Here is a 15,140-nt window from a genome sequence, read left to right as displayed (position 1 = left end):
TCACTTGTTGCCAGTTTTGGTTCCAAATGTTGGTTGTTTATTTGGGAAAAAAAACACGTTGCGTTTTCGATGGCGGGATTTACATGTCTCCAGATCAGGTTTGAAATCCAGCAACACATCCCGACAATTTTCTCAATGCTTCAAATCAAAAGTTTTCAAGAATGTTCACCCACGGAACCAGACTGGAAACTTATCCCAATGAATCAATCAGGGCTGTCCATTGCTTGTCGCGTCAGGGATTCTTGCATCGTGTGTTCAGTTGTATTTTGGTCAGAAAGAAATTGAGGTCTGACAATGCTGTGGGGGGGCGGAGGGGGGTGGTGGTGGAGGAGGTGCGGGGGCGGTGGGGGAGGTGGGCGGGAGGGGGAGGGGGAGGGGGGGGGGTCACAGTTTGGTTTTGAATTGATTACATTTTCACTATGTCTCGGGCGTTCCACTGAGCAGGAAGTGAATCTTTGTGAAACTGTTCGGTATTCCACTCCAGAGGTAATTAACTCAATGAAGAGGAGGTATGGAGAGGCTACCCGTGTTTGATTCTACGCTAGGACTGGGTGATATGCATCTAAGGATACTGAAAGACATGATCAGTGTAATTGCGAAGAGACTGGAAATAACTTTCCAACTTCCGATTTATTAAGGTAACAATGTTTTTTGAACTGTCTTGGGTATTTTGAAATTGTAACCGAGAGTGTTGATAAAGGTAATACTGTTCATGCGGTTTACATAAACTTCCAAAAGCACGGAAATTTTTAATAAGGCAGATTAAAGTAAATGCATCAAAATGTGAATTGATTCGTTGTGAAGGAAGAACCCAGGTTCAAAACATAAACTACATGGTACAGTTCTAAAGAGGCAAATATGTACATATATCTTCCAAGTTGACAGGGATGATCATAGAGGTTTCCAGCATGAAAAAAGGCCCTTCAGCCCAACTTGTCCTTTTTTACCCACTAAGCTAGTCCCAATTGACCGTGTTTGGCCCATATCCCTCGATAGCCATCTTACTGATGTAACTGTCCAAACGCTTTTAAAAAATAAAGTTATACTCACTTCTACTACTACCTCTGGCAGCTTGTTCCAGACAATCACCATCCGTAAAAAATAAAAATGCCCCTCTGCACCCTTTTGTATCTCTCCCCTCTCAGCTTTAACGTATGCCCTCCAGTTTTAGACTCCCCTACAATTTCGAAAAGATATGGACTGTCTCGCTGATCAATGACCCTTATTATTTTGTAGACCTCAAAAAGATCACCCCTCAGTCCAGAGAAAAATTCCTTGCCTATCCAGTCTCTTCTTGTAACTCAAATCATCAAGCCTTGGTAGCATTCTAGTCATTTTTTTCTGCACTCTTTCTAGTTGAATAATATCCTTTCTCTAATCGGGTGACCAGAACTGTACACAGGGCGGTGAGGAGAGTGATCATAATAAATCAGACGGTGCTCTGCGTCTTTTTTTTTAATCAATGGGGTACTGAGGACAAAAATAACAGAAGCTATGTTAAACCTGCATTTAAATTGGGTTCAGTTTCAAGTGGATACTGTTTCCATTTTCTACAGAGCAATTTATAAGAATATTATAAAAGAATTCAGAAGGTGGCAGAAATGTTTCACCAGAATGGTTTAATTGATGAAGAATTTTATTTATTGAGAATGGTTTGACACACTGCGACTGATCTACTTGGAGCAGAGAAGGTTCTGAGGAACAAAGAACAAAGGACAACACAGCACGGAAAACAGGCCCTTCGGCCCAACGAGCCCGCGCCGCCATTTTAACATTATGAGCCTCCTCTCCACCCATGACCCTTGTATTGGAGGTAATCGCTGAAAGAAGCAACAGCAACATAAAAGAAATGCTGCCAAAGAGAGGGGTCACGGCAGGTTAACTTGAATTCGATTTTTATTCCCAAAATAAAATATGCAGGTTAATACGCAATTATATAATTTTTATATTCATTTATGGGCGTCACTGGCTGGCCAGCATTTATTGCCCAATCACAGTGGCCCGAGTGTAGTTGAGAGTCAACCACATTGCTGTTGCTCTGGAGTCACACGGAGGCCAAACCGGAAAGGAGGTCAGATTTCGTTGCACAAAGGGCTTTGGTGAACCAGATGGTTATGCCGGTAATTGACAATGGATGAAAGCATAAATAGGATCTTCATTCCACATATTTTGTATTGAATTCAAACCCCACCAGCTGCTGTGTTGGGATTCGAACAAGAGTCCCCAGAGACCCGTGACTTTGAGGGTAGCTCAGAATCAACCACATTGCTGTTGATCCGGAACAACATCCAGGCCAGACAGGGTAAGAATTCCGTCCGCGAAAAAATAAATCAGTTAATCAGCTGTTTCTTTTTTCTCCGACAATCGACTCAAGATCATTAATTCCAGGCATTCTTATTGATCCCGAATTTCAGCATCTGCCGTGTGGTGGATGTGTGAGGATGCATGTGAGTGTGTGTGTAAGAGAGAGATGAAGTCATTTTCAGTCTGTTTGTGATTGTGGATTAATCCCTTCTATTCCCTCACAAGCACAGTGAGCCCCTTGCACCTCTGAACTCTAATTGAAAAACACTTGTACCCCTGTGACCCTGGGAGTGTTGGGGGGGGGGGATGCGCAGCAATGGGTGGGTGATGTTTGAAGCCAATGCCTCAGGATGCTGAGTGTGAAACAGTCGATTTTAAAGAATGTGTGTCGGAAACTGAAGAGTGAACTTGTCTGTGAGAAGATCACAGAAAAGCTGTGTCTGGCGCTGGGCCCGAGAGACAAGTTTTGTGTTGTCAGTAAATGAACTCCTGTAATGAAGGAATAAAATCAGAAACAGAAAATCCTGCAAATATTCAGCAGCCCCGAAAGCAGCTGTGGAGAGATATTCCTATCGCCAGGATGTAACTCTCCAATTGGATACTTCACATTGCTCAGATCTGACACTCTCAACACCTTCCTGTAAGGAACAGGAAGGGCGGGAATTGGGTCTCTGTTGATTTGAGCAAACAGAGCAATGCAGCAATGAGAAGCTCCTCACCCCCCGGCGGCTTGGGGAAGGATGGGACTCAGATACAGGACTCCAGGTTGGGTTCAAAAATGGGGGAAAGAGCACATCGAGTTTTTATTGTGATGACAATGAAGATGGAATTCAAATCGACTTGTGCGGATTCATACACGGCCGTAGGTTGTCAGGATAGCCGAGCGGTCTAAGGCGCTGCGTTTAGGTCGCAGTCTCTTCTGGAGGCGTGGGTTCAAATCCCACTTCTAACTTTGTTTTTTTTTCCCTCCCTGTTCCAGACACAATCCACACCCGCGAAATATCTCCCCCGGAATGACAATGGTTGCAGGGGCTCAGGAACAGCGACCTCCGGCAAGTTCCATTCCGAGACACATTCCATCCTGTCTCTGAAATATATCACCGTTTCTGCGGCTGGCTGACAATCCTGGAACTCCTTCCCGAAAAGCAATGGCTCAGTACAGACACCACATGGACCGCAGTGGCTCAAGAATGAATTCCCTGAAAAAATATCTCGAAAATAATTAATTTTGGGCAACAAATGCTTTCCGGGCCAGCGACACACAGGAATTCTTTCTCGGGTGCATCTGTCTGTATTCAGACTGTGTTTTGCATTATCTGCCGTTCAATAAGAATTGGGGTCTTTCTGATTCTATCAGTTAAACTGTGCCTGTACAAGTCAACTTCCGGAAATAAAACATAGGTTCAAAATTCATTCTGTATCTGACAATCTTTGGAAATGCAACTGACTTTCTATATCCCCTCATTTGAAATCTCCGATTAATTTTCTTCATTCGTTCCTGGGATGTATGTGGGTGTCGCTGGCTGGGCCCGCAATTATTGCCCATCCTAAATTGCCCTTGAACTGAGCGGATGACAGGTCACCTCAGAGGGAAGCTTAGAGTCACCAAAGTTGCTGTGTGTCGGGGGTCACATTTAGATCCAGACCAGGGAAAAAATCATTCCTTAAAGGATATTAGTGAACCAGCTGTGTTATTTTAAGACACTCGATTCATGGTCATTAGACTTTTAATTCCAGATTTTTTTTATTGATGAGACATTTCACCATTTGCCGTGGTGCTGGTGGTGGTGGTGTGTGTGTGTGTGTGTGTGTGTGTGCGTCTGTGTGTGTGTGTGTGTGTGTGTGTGTGTGTGTGCGTCTGTGTGTGTGTGTGTGTGTGTGTGTGTCTGTGTGTGTGTGTGTGAGAGAGAGAGAGAGAAAGAGAGAGATAGAGGGAGAGAGAGATTCTCACAGCCTCTTTGTGAGTATGGATTAACCTTTTATCTGCCCTCACAAACACAGTAATCCCCTTGCCTTTGTCAATTCCTAAGAAGCACTTGCACCTCTGAGACCCTGGTGGGCGGTTGAAGGGTGGGGTGAGGTTTGAAGGCGATGCCGCAGGGTGCTGAGTGTGAGACCAGCCGATTTTAAAGCATATGTGTAGGAATGTGAAGAGTGAACTTGTCCGTTTGAAGGTCACAGAAAAGCTGTGTCTGGAGCTGGGCCCGAGAGACAAGTTTTGGGTTGTCAGTAAATGAACTCCTGTAATGAAGACACAAAATCAGAAAGAGGAAATGCTGGAAATATTCAGCAGCTCCGAAAGCAGCTGTGGAGAGATATTCCTGTGGCCAGGATGTAACTCTCCAATTGGATACTTCACATTGCTCAGATCTGACACTCTCAACACCTTCCTGTAAGGAACAGGAAGGGCGGGAATTGGGTCTTTGTTGATTTGAGCAAACAGAGCAATGCAGCAATGAGAAGCTCCTCACCCCCCGGCGGCTTGGGGAAGGATGGGACTCAGATACAGGCCTCTGGCTGGGGTTCAAAAATGGGGAAAAAACGCATCGAGTTTGAAATGTAAATGCCACAAAAATGGAATTCAATTCGATTTCTGCACAGATTTTGCACTTTGGGTCAAGTAATCAGGATTACTGATCTGTCTAAGGTGCTCTGTTTCGGTTACAGTCTTCTCTTGAGCCCTCAGTTCAAATCCCAATTCTGATGCTGATTTTTTTTCCCCTTCGCGAGGAACCATCCAAACCCAGGAAATCTCTCAGCACAAGGGCAGCAGATGCAGAGGAACAATGACCACCTGGAAGTTCCACTCCGAGACACACATCATCCGGACTTGGAAACATATCACCGTTCCCATGGCGGGCTCACAATCCCGGAACTCCCTCCCTAACAGCAGTCTATGTGTACATACATCACATGGACTGCAGTGTCTCCAGAATGAATTCATCGCTAATTACTCAAAGACAATTAATTTGGACAATAAATGCTTCCCGGGCCAGTGACACACATACCCCGTATGAATAAAGTATTTTCTCTTTTAAATCACTTCGTCCGACAGAAGGAGCGCAGCTGCCTTCAGAGCAGAAAACTGTGTGTGTGAATCACATCTCTATTTTTACACCAAATGTGTGTCTGAAAACAGTAAGTGGACCCAGCTCACGTTAAACCGTTCAATATTTAGTCGCATAGTTCACAGGTACCTTCCAATTCTGGCAGTATCTCCTTTTTCACAAATACCACCAGATCTGGAACGTATTTCCAGCATTTCGCTGAGCCCACCCTCAGTAGCTGTAGGCTCTGTGGCTTAGTTGGTTAAAGCGCCTGCCTAGTAAGCAGGAGATTCTGGGTTCCATTCCCAGCGGAGCCTTGGTTCTTTTTCACTGGTGTTTGCAATTGTGCCCGTCGCAAGATCCCGTTTTGCCTTTCCCTTCACAGTGGATAATCTCCAAAGATGGAAACATTTCGAGACTCCCCACAAATATCTCGACTATTTGTTGAGATGATCCAGGTATTTTCATCATCGTGCAGTTAAAGAAAAAACATCTGTAATAAACCCAATGCTGTAAGTTCATCAAACACAGATTTCCATTATTTTCTCAGGGAATTCCGAACACAGTCAAATGGCTTAAATCGTTCCATGTGTCCAAGCAGTCTCTCACGCTGCTATTGTGTGTTTTTCTCTGTCTATTGTAATCTCGGTGTGATGCAGTGATACCTCCTCACACTGATGTTCCGATTAAACGATACAGGAGTGAAAATCTGCCTGACTACATTCATTGGGAGCAGACAGAGCCTTTGCCGTAGTAGACTGGCGCAGCAGAAGCATGCTGGGCCCATAATCCAGAAATCGATGGATCGAAAGCGTTCTTTGCTACTCCGGTTCACAGTGATGATAAAACAACTAAACGGTAGCTATGAAGCAGTTGTGATTGTTACCTGGAGTACACAAACTGTTATTTGGCTTCCCCTTTCCCCCAAAAACTGTTCTAGGACCCTTGCTGTTTGTCATTTTCATAAATGACCTGGATGAGGAAGTGGAGGGATGGGTTAGTAAGTTCGCCGACGATACGAAGGTTGGTGGTGTTGTGTATAGTCTGGAGGGATGTCAGAAGTTGCAGCGTGACATAGATAGGATGCAGGACTGGGCGGAGAAATCGCAGATGGACTTCAACACGGATAAATATGTAGTGGTCCATTTTGGCAGGACCAATGGGATGCAGGAGTACAATATCAAGGGTACGAGTCTTGGCTGAGTTGAAGAGCAGAAGGATCTTGGGGTCCGGGTCCATAGGACTCTTAAATCGGCCTCGCAGGTGGAGGATGTGGTCAAGAAGGCGTATGGTGCACTGGCCTTCATCAATCGAGGGATTGAGTTTAGGACTCGGGAGGTAATGCTGCAACTTTATAAAACCCTAGTCAGACCCCACTTGGAGTACTGTGCGCAGTTCGGGTCGCCTCACTACAGGAAGGATGTGGAAGCTATTGAGAGGGTGCAGAGGATATTTACAAGGATGTTGCCTGGATTGGGAGGCATGCCTTATGAAGATAGGTTGAGGGAGCAAGGTCTCTTCTCCCTGGAGAGACAAAGGTTGCGAGGCGACCTGATAGACGTTTATAAAATGCTGAGAGGAATAGATAGGGTGGATTCTCGTGGGCTATTTCCCAGGGCTGAAATGGTCGCTACGAGCGGACACAGGTTTAAGGTGCTGGGAAGCAAATACAGAGGAGATGCTGGGGGAAAGTTTTTCACTCAGAGGGTGGAGAGTGAGTGGAATCGGCTGCCGGCGGCGGTGGTAGAGGCGAACTCGCTGGGGTCTTTTAAATGACTTCTAGATGAGTATACGGTATCTAATGTGTTTGGAAGTTACAGAAAGTTCTATGGCTTGGTAGATGTAGATGTGATTTGCGCAACTTGTGGGCCGAAGGGCCTGTTTGTGCTGCAGTGTTCTATGTTCTATATATAAAACCTCGATCTGTACTAAATGGATTTTGTATGCAACCGGAGTATTACACCAGAAGAGGGAACATCTTAACACAACATGCAAAAATTTACAGACAAAAAAAAATCCTCACGGAGAATCTCTTCTACACAACAGGGAACAAGTTTGCAACAGAAAGGGGCATATTAATAGAACAGATCTGTGTCTCACTGCTCTAACTCACTCTATCCCTCCATCCCCTCTCATCAACTCTATATGAAGGCGGGATCTTGTTGTTTAGTGACTGAGTGCACACAATCTGTATCTATATCTGATCGAATAGAATTCAGCTTGTGAACAATATCATCGTTTCAACCAGCTCTGGGTTAACCCAGGCACAGCTCTGATTGGCTGCAGCCCCCTGAATCTGGGGAGCAGACACTGTGAGCATCGCCGGCCTCAGAGGCTTTCACAGTTACTGAGCTGGGAAACTCCAACTCATCCCCGAGAATCCACAGCACAGAGCGAGAGGAGAGGAAAACCTGTCCTGGGAGCTGTCAATCTGAGACACAGTTTGACCTGTCAATGTGCAGATGTGAAGCTGCTCCTTCCATTCCCAATCTGCTATAACCAGGAGTTCCTAACGCCCAATAATGACCAGCTTGCAGCAATGTGTTTGAATGAACACGATGTCATATCATCCAAGCAGCATTTTGAAATTATCGTTCAGTGTATTCTGATGAAATTTATTTCTTATGTTCTGTGTGTCATTCCATAAGAATCTTCCTCTGAAAGGAGACCTTGTTTTGTCCTTGCGCTCATGATGCTTTTGTTTTCAATCTGCTCACATTATGATTTCCCTCATGGAACCAGAGAAAGGGAACAGCACTGAATCATTCGGCTTATCTTGTCTATGTCAGCCCGAGGGGCACCCAGGTGTCCTCTTCAAGCTCACCTTCCTGCACTCGGCCCGGAGCCATGGAGCTGAAAGCATGATGGTGATCCACATACTTGGCACCAAAACAAGTTCCGGCTCTGGGGCTGCCGGAAGCAAGCACTTTCAGTGATAATCGCTGCGAGCAGGACTCGAACCTGCGCGGGGAAACCCCATTGGATTTCTAATCCAACGCCTTAACCACTCGGCCATCGCAGCTCCACGACATTGCTGCCTAATAATCACCTCAGTAGCGTTCATACTAACTTCATCAGGCACCGTTATTGTACAAAGGTCAGTGTGTGAGCTGAAATTTGTTCCTCTACTTTTGTATCTTTGTCTCTGACGGAGAACTCACTTACCAGGTCAGAGACTTGTTTTTGTATCTCAGTAATTTTTCATTACAAACAAATTAGTTCCGAATAAAAAGAAAAAGAGAAATCTCTATTGTATTTCATTATCGTAAAATGTTACGCTCGCCCTGGTTTTGTCCACTCGGTTGAAAACACAGGAGGAAGTGGATAAAGTTCGCAGCAAATTGCTACTGCGATGGCCGGGAATCAAACGCGGAGTTAGCTGCTTGGAAGGCAGCTGTGCTCACCACTATACCACCATCGCTCACAACGCTTAAGCAGCCCTTATTTTAAGAACAAAGAACAAAAACAGCCCCGGAAACAGGCCCTTCGGCCCAACGAGCCCGCGCCGCCATTTTAATACTACCAGTTCCCCCCCTCCACCCATGACCCTTATCTATTGTTTTTATGGCCATCCACATTGAGGGAAACTAATTTAGGGACAATTTATTACTTCCAATCAGCCTAACAGCACATTTTTCGGGTGTGGGAGGAAACCGGAGCACCCGGAGAAAACCCACGCAAGCACGGGGAGAATGTGCAAACTCCCGCAGACACCGGCCCAAATCCATGTGTCTGCACAGCAATCAGCGATAGTCACTGAGCTGTCGTCTTGCCCAGTATCTGGTCCAGTTTAAGCACACACTAACGACATGAAGCACTCGGCCAATCTCGAACATTCAAGATCAGCTCAAGTACAACCCATCATGTGTATGCCCCTCGTTGGACAACAAGGCGGACCGACTTAAACCTGTGAATGAAAAGAGAAAAAACATTATTTTCAGACCATATCCTTTTACATTACCAGGGACGTCCCAATGCTAATGAACCTTATTTCAAACAATCTCCTACACCCTCCCATTTCCAACCCACTGCTGTGCCTGTCTCAGTTACTCTTAAACAACTCCAGCGTGCCTGCCTCCACTACCTTACTTGGCAGAGCATTCCATATCCCCACTACCCTCTGTGTGAAAAACCTCCCTCTAATATCCGTAGAATCAGTTATAATTACGGAACTACCTCCGTTGCTGATTTCATCAAACACCAGGTCTGTCCATGGGACTGTTTGCAAAGTGAACTTGGCTTGTCTCGTTTTTCTGGACAGTTTAAGGCCACCTTTTTACTATTCTTTCTAACTGAGAATTCAATGATTTGTTTTTGCTCATGGAACACGTTATGATTTTGCTCATGGAGCCATCGAAAGAAGCAAAGTGACAGCACCGAAGGAAGCCGTTCGGCCCATCTTGTCCATACCAACCCGAGGATACCCAGCTGTCCTTTCCAAACTCAGCTGCCTGCACCTGGCCCAGAACCATGCAGCTGAATGCATGATGGAGATCCAAATACTTCATAGCAAAAACTCCCCAGGATGGCTGCCTGAAGCAAACATTTCCAACCATAACCGCTATGAGCAGTGTTGGAATCTGCGTGGGGAAACCCCATTGGATTTCAAATCCAGCGCCTCAACCACTCAGCCATCGCAGCTGCTTATTTACCAGAATAATGTAACCACCTCAGTAATGTGCAGATATTAACTTCGTCAGGAACCAGGATTGGGCAGAGCACAGAGTGTGAGCTGAAATTTGTTCCTCAACTTATATTTTGTATCTCTGTCTCTGAATTCATTTATTAGGTCGGAGACTTGTTTTTTTTTATTTAATATTTTTCCATTGAAATCTAATTACGTCGGAAGAGAAAATGGGGAAAAAAACCTCTATTACTGTCGAATATTGTGTTCACCCTGTGTTTGTTCACTCCGTTTAAAGTCCAAGAGGCCGCGGATAAGATTCTAAATTAATTATCAATGCGATGGCCGGGAATCGAACCCGGGTCAATTGCTTGGAAGGCAGCTATGCTCACCACTATACCACCATCGCTCACGCTGCGCATGGCCTTGATATTTGTGTTAGTTTTAATTACGGAGCTTCCTCAGTTGCTGATTTTATCAGGCACCAGGAAAGCCCAGAGCGCAGTTTGGACAGAATTCTATTGAATAGATTGTATCAAAGCCTGTTGCTCCATTCGGGAGCATCAACCATTTATTAAGATCTCAAAGATAAGATTGATTTCTGGGGCGGAGGATAAAATAATGAGATTAGAAAATTGAATGAACAAAACAACAAGGAAATACATTCTGAGAAAGAGCCCTGCAATGTTTGCAAGAAAATGCAGAGCTTTCACCTGAAGAAGGACATCTCTTTTTTTTGGGGAACTTCGACCAGATTTCTGCATAAAACGACCGCGACAGGACTCGAACCTGCAATCTTCTGATACCTTCACTATCACAGTAATCGAAGTCAGACGCCTTATCCATTAGGCCACGCGGTCGACACATGACTACACCGTCCGAATGTCAGTACCATGTGAAGACCTACCGAGGTTATATTTATTCTCAGTTCTATTTTTGGATGTTTCTCTAATTCCCAGATGCCACAAACTGAATGGGGATCCCCAGTGTTTGTAACCGGCAGAAAACTGAAGTTCATTTCCAACATTCTTGGCTGCCTGTCTGTGTGGAGTTTGCACGGTCCCCCCGTGAGTGTGTGTTTACTTCGGGTGTTCCGGTTTCCTCCCACCTCTCACGAAGTGCAGATTCGGCGGATTGGCCAGGCTAAATTCCCCCTTATTGTCAGGGGGATTAGTAGGGTAATTAGGTGGGGTTACAGAGAGGGATTCTCTATCGGAGAGTTGGTGCAGAATGGTCGGTGCGGCCTCATTCCGCACTGTGGGGATCCTCTGCCTCCTACACATCCTGTCTTCAATCTTCAATGCCTGTCCCTGAATCCTTCTGCCAGCAGCTAATGCAGCAACTTCCCCCTGTGTACCTTGGTTCAATATGTTATTTATTTTACACGTCTCTTACATCACCACTCAATCCCGTTAGCTGCACAGAGATAAAATCCGAATTATCCAGTCAAACCTTTGAGCGAAAATCCACCATCGACGGATCCAAAGCAGTAAATCTCATCTTCACCCTCGTCAGGACTCTCCCACACTTTCTAAAGTGTGATTACTGGGTCTGGGTACAATCCTAAAACAGCCGCAGTTAATCAGAGCTTCATAAAGATTGAGCAGAACTTCCCAGTTTTTATACTCAGTATCTCCAGTTATGAAGCCAAACATCCAATCCGCCTTCCTGACAACTCTCTCAAAATGGCCTCTCTCCTTCAAAGATCTCTCTGACCCTCAGCTCCCTCTGAGCCTGCACACTGTTTAGAACTGAACCATTCCGTTTTTATTCCCTTTCCCCATCTCTCCTGTCCAAATGCAGCACTGTTCCTGAGTGTGGGATTAATAATATGTCTCTACTACAATATCAGTGAAAGCTGAGACTGCAGCTTCTGTTTCTCCAAGAGAATCTTTCTGGATAAAGCCGGAATTTACAAGGATTTCTGTAACTGATATATTATCTGATAAATTATCACCGCCCTCACTCACTCTATCGGTGTCTATCCCTCCACCCCCACTCAGCAACTGTATAGAAAGGGGGAATATTATTGGATAATGACTGACTGCAGACAATCTGTATCTTCTTTTGATCAAATAGAGAGGGAGAGAGATTCTCACAGTCTCTTTGTGAGTGTGGATTAACCTTTTATATGCCCTCACAAACACAGTAATCCCCTTGTCTTTGTCAATTCCTAAGAAGTACTTGTTCCTCTGAGGCCCTGGTGGGCGGCTGAAGGGTGGGGTGAGGTTTGAAGGCGATGCCGCAGGGTGCTGAGTGTGAGACCAGCCGATTTTAAAGCATGTGTGTAGGAAAGTGAAGAGTGAACTTGTCCGTTTGAAGATCACAGAAAAGCTGTGTCTGGAGCTGGGCCCGAGAGACAAGTTTTGGGTTGTCAGTAAATGAACTCCTGTAATGAAGACACAAAATCAGAAAGAGGAAATGCTGGAAATATTCAGCAGCTCCGAAAGCAGCTGTGGGGAGATATTCCTGTCGCCAGGATGTAACTCTCCAATTGGATACTTCACATTGCTCAGATCTGACACTCTCAACACCTTCCTGTAAGGAACAGGAAGGGCGGGAATTGGGTCTTTGTTGATTTGAGCAAACAGAGCAATGCAGCAATGAGAAGCTCCTCACCCCCCGGCGGCTTGGGGGAGGATGGGACTCACATAGAACATAGAATATTACAGCTCAGAACAGGCCCTTCGGCCCACGATGTTGCGCCGACCAGTTAAAAAACAATGACCCTCTAACCTAAACCAAACCCTTTCCATCCATAAACCTATCCACACATCTCTTAAACGCCCCCAAACTAGGCGTATCCACAACTGCAGCAGGCAGGGCATTCCAAGCCCTCACCACAGGCCTCTGGCTGGGGTTCAAAAATTGGGGGAAAAAAACGTATCGAGTTTGAAACGTAAATGCTGCAAAGATGGAATTCAATTCGATTTGTGCACAGATTTTGAACCTTGGCGGATGTGGTCAGGATAACCGATCTGCTTAAGGTGCTGTGTTCAGGTCGCAATTTTCTTTAGGGGCCTGGGCTCAAATCCCACTTCAGACACTTTTTTTTTCCTTCACAAGGCACCTTCCAAACCCAGGAAATCTCTCAGCACAAGGACAGCAGATGCAGAGGGACAATGACCACCGGTTAGTTCTACTCTGAGACACACATCATCCTGACTTGGAAACATATCACCGTTCCCATGGCTGGCTCACAATCCCGGAACTCCCTCCCTAACAGCAGCCTATGTGTACATACACCACATGGACTGCAGTGTCTCCAGAATGAATTCATCGCCAATTACTCAAAGAAAATTAATTTGGACAATAAATGCTTCCCGGGCCAGTGACACACATACCCCGTATGAATAAAGTATTTTCTTTTTTAAATCAATTCGTGCGACAGAAGGAGCACAGCTGCCTTCAGAGCAGAAAACTGTGTGTGTGAATCACATCTCTAATTTTACACCAAATGTGTGTCTGAAAACAGTAAGTGGACCCAGCTCACGTTAAACCGTTCAATATTTAGTCGGATAGTTCACAGGTACCTTCCAATTCTGGCAGTTTCTCGGTTTTTCACAATTACCACCAGATCTGGAACGTATTTCCAGCATTCCACTGAACCCACCCGCAGGTGAGACAGGCTGTGTGGCTTAGTTGGTTAAAGCGCCTGCCTAGTAAGCAGGTGAGCCTTGTTTTTTATCCCACTGATGTTTGCAGTTGTGCCAGTCAAAATTCAGTTTTGTCTTTCTCTTCACAGTGGATAATCTCCAACGATGGACAAATTTCGAGACTCCCCACAAATATCTCGACTATTTGTTTGAGATGATCCAGGTATTTTCATCATCTTGCAGTAAAAAAAATCTAAATATCCTCAATGTTCTCCCAACACAGGTTTTCATTATTTTCTCAGGGAATTCCGAACACTGTCAAATGGCCTGAGAAACACACAAACCCTACAGTGCTGAAGGAGACCATTCTGCCCATCGAGTCTGTACCGACCCTCCGACAGAGAATTGCACTTAGGATCTATCCCCGCAGTGCCACACACCCACTCCGCTAATCTACTGATACAAATACCTTGGCGATGAAGGGACAATCTAACATGGCCAAATCCATTCAACCTGCTCATCTTTGGAATGTGGGAGGAAATCGGAATCACCTTGTTTCCTGAGATCATTTGTCTGGGTGAATTCAACTTGAACAGAACGACAGAAGTTTGGCACCATCCAGGACAGACCATCCCTCTTTATTCACTTCCCATGTATAAAAACCTCACTCCCTCCACTACCGACACACAATGACAGCAGTGTGCACCATCCACACGATACACTGCAGCAACTCAGTAAAGCTCCTTTGCCAGCACCTTCCAAACCCACGACCATTGGGATCGAGAAGGACAAGCGCAGCAGAAACATCAGAATAACATTGAAATAGAACCAAGGCTCCGCTGGGATTCTGAATTCAGGATCTCTTACTTACTAAGCAGGTGCTTTAACCAACTAAGCCACAGAGCCTCTGACTGTGGTGGGAGGGTTCAGCGGAATGCTGGAAATACTCCAGATCTGGTGGTATTTGTGAAAAAGGAGATACTGCCAGGTTGTCGGACACTGATATTTATTTATTGATTGTAGTTATTTATAAGTTGTTGTTGCGTGTTTGCGTTCCTTAATCTTATTTATCTTCCAAAATAAATGAAATATCTAATTGAAAAAGATGTTACAATTTCTCACCCAACCAGCGAACGTTGTGTCAAACTTTAAGAAAGGTTTGTGATTTATTCTCGAGTCAGTGGTTTCCCTGGGAGCCGGGTTAACAGAAACAGCATGGAGAGATGGCAGAGCAGGAAATGTCGGTGCCGAAGGTGAATCACATCAATGAAGCAGCAATTGGGTTGTTACTAACCTGATCCATAATCCGATTGTGGTGGGACTCAAACTCACAACCTTTAAGTGACTGAATTACCATCATTTGGAAGTCCAACGCGACACAGAGACACAGGCTGAAATTTTACTTTACTTGTCCTTAGATGGATTTTTGACAATGTGGAAACTATTGATAAGTTCAATAATCTCATAGTTACAAGGTTAAGAGGGATTTCATTGATCGCAAGTCATGTTGGGACATCTGATGTCTGTTGAAACAGTTGTGGAAATACAGACCTGTTCCTCCTCTATACA

General features: G+C 45.1%; 5 non-coding genes across 5 annotated transcripts; 2 read left to right on the top strand and 3 right to left on the bottom strand.

Moving 5' to 3' along the window:
• The first annotated feature begins 3,173 nt into the window (after nt 1-3,173).
• trnal-uag (transfer RNA leucine (anticodon UAG)) lies at nt 3,174-3,256 on the top strand. The gene has a single exon. It is a non-coding gene; the product is annotated as a tRNA-Leu (tRNA).
• A 2,338-nt stretch (nt 3,257-5,594) lies between these two features.
• On the top strand, nt 5,595-5,668 carry trnat-agu (transfer RNA threonine (anticodon AGU)). The gene has a single exon. It is a non-coding gene; the product is annotated as a tRNA-Thr (tRNA).
• Nucleotides 5,669-8,291: 2,623 nt separating this feature from the next.
• On the bottom strand, nt 8,292-8,373 carry trnas-aga (transfer RNA serine (anticodon AGA)). The gene has a single exon. It is a non-coding gene; the product is annotated as a tRNA-Ser (tRNA).
• A 1,939-nt stretch (nt 8,374-10,312) lies between these two features.
• Nucleotides 10,313-10,384, bottom strand: trnag-ucc (transfer RNA glycine (anticodon UCC)). Its single transcript has one exon. It is a non-coding gene; the product is annotated as a tRNA-Gly (tRNA).
• A 359-nt stretch (nt 10,385-10,743) lies between these two features.
• Nucleotides 10,744-10,835, bottom strand: trnar-ucg (transfer RNA arginine (anticodon UCG)). The gene is given in 2 exon segments: nt 10,744-10,779; nt 10,799-10,835. It is a non-coding gene; the product is annotated as a tRNA-Arg (tRNA).
• Nucleotides 10,836-15,140: the final 4,305 nt, after the last annotated feature.

The sequence above is a fragment of the Carcharhinus amblyrhynchos genome, unplaced genomic scaffold (genome assembly GCF_965287045.1).
Source record: "Carcharhinus amblyrhynchos unplaced genomic scaffold, sCarAmb.v2.hapA scaffold_42, whole genome shotgun sequence".
In the NCBI taxonomy this organism is placed as follows: Eukaryota; Metazoa; Chordata; class Chondrichthyes; order Carcharhiniformes; family Carcharhinidae; genus Carcharhinus; species Carcharhinus amblyrhynchos.
Note: the sequence above shows the minus strand (reverse complement) of the source record. Positions and strands in the feature narration are given on the sequence as shown.